This window comes from Suncus etruscus, chromosome 1 (assembly GCF_024139225.1).
Source record: "Suncus etruscus isolate mSunEtr1 chromosome 1, mSunEtr1.pri.cur, whole genome shotgun sequence".
In the NCBI taxonomy this organism is placed as follows: Eukaryota; Metazoa; Chordata; class Mammalia; order Eulipotyphla; family Soricidae; genus Suncus; species Suncus etruscus.
The window spans coordinates 52131031-52135467 of record NC_064848.1 but is presented as its reverse complement, the minus strand read 5'-3'; positions in this window follow the sequence as shown (position 1 = coordinate 52135467).

Below are 4437 nucleotides of genomic sequence, written 5' to 3'. Positions count from 1 at the left end.
TTAAGACTGAGTTCTTTTCCAGGGTATAGAATAGATTGCTGAGCTCAGAGTTTGCAATCCCAAGGAAAAGATGGATCCAATTGATGTCACCTAAAAGTTTTTGAAAATCATTAAGAGTTCTTATTTTTTTCTGATAAAGATTTTTAGGGAGCACACCAGCTGCATTCCAAAACCTAGCCCAAATATTGAAATGAGGGCATAGTCTGAATTTTTCTGTGGCTACTTACAATTCAGCTGATGGCAGTCAACACATGACATAATCAACAAAAATTGAAGCTCGTTGTCCATAGACATTCAAACAATATTTTATCTATATGTATATCTGAGAAACTTTTTGCACGGGGGTGTAAGACCACATCAACAAAATATTGACACATTTTTGGTGAGATAGTCATGCCCTGGGAGGTAAAACAATCCATTGAAATTGCCACTTGGGAGCCCTAATTTGAGAGAAGGGACTGAGAATTCAAAGTGCTTCCATCCTTGGAGTGTATATGTAGCAGTCTTTTAAATCAATTACCACCGAGACCAGTATTGGAATAGCTACAATGGAGGGGAGGTCTGGTTATAGGTTTCCTCTGGGGACAATAATTTCATTAGCAGCTCTTAAATCTATTTAAAGTTTCCATCCATCTTTTGAATGACAAAAATAGGAGGATTCCAGTCAGAAAATAATGCAAAGATGCTTTTATTTTTCTAAATAAAAGGCATTTTTGAAGGCTTGTCCTATGCATCTTGTAGTGCATGGTGCATAAAAGTTATAGTGCCTACTTAAAGCAATATCAGAATGACTAATATGCAAATTATTACTCCGGATTATGTAATATTAAATGTTGGAACAAAGTAGGTAGCAATAGAGAAAAGCTAGAATCTCTTGAGTCTATTATCATATTATCTATTATCATATTTTGATATATCATATCTTGATAGCTATTATCATATCATTGAGCCAAACAGGGACTAGATTATTTTTATTCAACATGGAATTATCCACTTGAGTATCTACAAAAATCCATCCAGGAAACATCTCACTTGTAGTTGAAGATGTCTCTGTTTATGGCACCAGGTGTAGTGGAAGCCTTATATCTCAATTCTAAGGGGAATTGGGGAACACAGGTCTGGAAGCAATGCTGACACAAAAAATAATCCACACAATGCTAGGGAGATAAGACAGTCAGAAACTTTCACCACAATTTATCTGCAAGCAGGCAAAAAAGGTATCAGAAGCAGATAGGGTAACTGTGAGAACAAAACTGGAAGAAGACTTTCTGTCTTTAGATTTTTATGGAGGAGAGTAGGACCACTCCCATGGATGGAGAACAAGGAGGGGTAGGGGGGAAAATTAGAGGAACTTCCCTCATGGATAGGCATGTTCAAATAATTATTTTGAATAAAATAATGACCAGTTATTCCAACAGAAGAGATGCAATTAGAGTATTGCTAGTGTGGATGGAGACGGAAGGTAAATAATCCAGAAGCATAGTTTTGTTCTCTCACTTTGCTTTTTGTTTTCACACTCAATTTCTATCCATGAAAAGAGTCTGCTTTATAGTTTTCAATTAGATTACAGACATATCTCTGACCTATTCCACTCCCTGAAGGCAGAGAATCTAGAACTCGGCTAGTCCTGCTATAACTAGCCTAAAACAATGGAAGTTGGTTTTTGGTCAAGTGCTCATATTCTGACTGAATTTATAGTCTTTAACCCATATAAAAAGTTCACTGATTTTAGGGACTGGAAAGTCCATATTCTTTGTCTTCATCCAGTAGATTCAGGGAAACCTACAGCAGCATGGTGTTGGTGCTGCATACTGCGAAATTCATTCTACACCTCCAGTTCTATACACAATAGTCACCAGCCTTCAGGTGTACTAACTCATGGTGTGGTGATCAAACCAGGCAGTGAATTAAATAAGTCTTTTTCCCAACTTATTGCTGATTAATGTTGTGCTCTAAGGAGTAATTTTTACTAGAGTATTTTTCATGTTATGAAGAAAAATTTTAAAATAAATCTTTATTAATAACATGTTTACATAGAAATAGTTGTAACCTACCATATTAAGAAAATGTTTAAAATAAATCTTTATTAATAACATGTTTACATAGAAATAGTTGTAACCTACCATATCCAACATTCTATTTCTAGTTTGTGTTAAATGCGAATATGAGGAATAATGCAAGTTAATTTTCCGTATGCTTGAAAAACTTCTTTCCTGAGCTTTATATTATCCCAAAGCTACAAAAAGAAGATTCATTCTAAAAATTCAAATGCAGGGCCAGAGGTGTGGCGCAAGCAGTAAGGCATCTGGTTTGCCCACGCTAGATTAGGATGGACTGTGGTTTGATCCCTTGGCATCCTATGTTGTCCCCCAAGCCAGGAGTGATTTCTGAGTATTCAGGAGTATCCCCTGAGCATCACTGGGTGTGGTCCAAAAAACAAAAAATAAATATAAATAAATAAAATAATCAAATGCATCTGTAGCCCTTACATTTGAATTCAATGTTTGTTTTTCTTCACAATATTAAATAATAAACATGTTATTAATTTCATTTTATACTAATTTGAAGTACTTTTTCCTCAAAATTTTATATGATCCATATGAAGAGAAAAGTTGAAGTCTTAATTTTAATATTCCTATACCCCTGAATATTTTGAGTTGGTTGACTTCAACCAAACCCTTTACCTCAACTGATTAACTTTACTAGATTTTTCTAACATTTTCAGAAAGTTGGGAACAGAGTATACTCATGGAATAATTGTAGGGTATATCTATTATATTTAATAATATAGTTTGTGGGGCCAACGAGGTGGTGCTAGAGGTAAGGTGTCTGCCTTGCAAGCGCTAGCCAAGGAAAGATCGCAACCGCGGTTCGATCCCCTGGTGTCTCATTTGGTCCCCCCAAACCAGGGGCAATTTCTGAGTGCTTAGCCAGGAGTAACCCCTGAGCATCAAACGGGTGTGGCCCGAAAAAAAAAAAAAAAACAAAAAATAATATAGTTTGTTATAATTGGAGGAATTGGTTCTTAAATTCAAGTAATCTCAATTCTTTTTTTTTTTTTTTCTTTTGAATATTTTTTTATTTTTGATCATAGTGGCTTACATATTGTTGACAATGATATTTTAGGTACATATTTACATAAAATCAGGGGGAATTCCCATCATCAAATTGTCCTCACTACACCTCCGTTTTTGTCCTACCACCCATATCCTCTTCCCTCACCCCCAGGGTAGCTAGGATGTGTGGTCTCCTCTGTATCTAGCCTACTGCATAGTAGTCTTGCACCTCTTTAGTCCTGGTGTCTCCCTTGTTTCCCCCTCTAATTGGGGGGGCAGGACTAGCTAGTTCAAGTTACGTGGTTTTGTTTAAAGGAGAGAAAAGTAATAAACTGGGGTAAAAGTCTAATACGCCGAAAATAAGTGGAATTCTTCCAGAGGTTTTCAACATCGGTTTGAGAAATGAAGGAGAGAAAAAAGGTGAAACATTCCACCAGTACAAAAAGAAGTGTCAAATATCCCGTGAGGGCTCCAACAATAAGCACAAGCACCAAAAAACAAAACAAAACAAAACAAACAAAATAAAAACAAAAAAGAATAAAAACCCACAAAAATAAACACAAAACAAAACAAAACAAGCAAACAAACAAACAAAAAAATGTCATGGTCTTGATATAGGAAACATGGCATAGCATACAAAGGAAGAACAGAAAGGAAGAGAAAGAATAAGTATAACTGGGGACAACTTCAATTATCACACCCAAACAGAGAAATTGACCAAAAATAGATGGGTAAATAAAAATAATAATAATAAATGAAAATAAAATAATATATATAAAAAATAATGATTTGTGCTTTTTTTTTTCCCTCCTGCCCAGGCACAGTAAATATTGGGGTCATTCGAAAAGGAATTCACTTGTCCTAAGAGATATGGGGTTTCTCCGCCCTTGGAGTGTATTGTCATGGGATCAACTATAGACTCTGTTCATGATCACTTACTCTCCTGGTGGTGCTTTTGTGGTGTTTGTAAGACCTCTGCTCTGTCCTGGGTGATACTATCAGGCCTCTGTGACTAGGGATCTCAGTATCTGCACAGATCCTGCGGTGGGAGTTATGATGAAGTCAGTCTTTGTGGTTCTAGAAGTTCTGTTCCATCATTGTCATTTTAATTCATCTTCTTTTTTTTTTTTTTTCTTTTTGGTTTTTGGGCCACACCCGGCGGTGCTCAGGGGTTACTCCTGGCTTTCTGCTCAGAAATAGCTCCTGGCAGGCACGGGGGACCATATGGGACACCGGGATTTGAACCAACCACCTTTTGGTTCTGGATCAGCTGCTTGCAAGGCAAACGCCGCTGTGCTATCTCTCCGGGCCCTTAATTCATCTTCTGTGGTTGGTGATCTTGGTCTTTGCACTGAAGCTAGGATGGCACCTAGGACAGTGT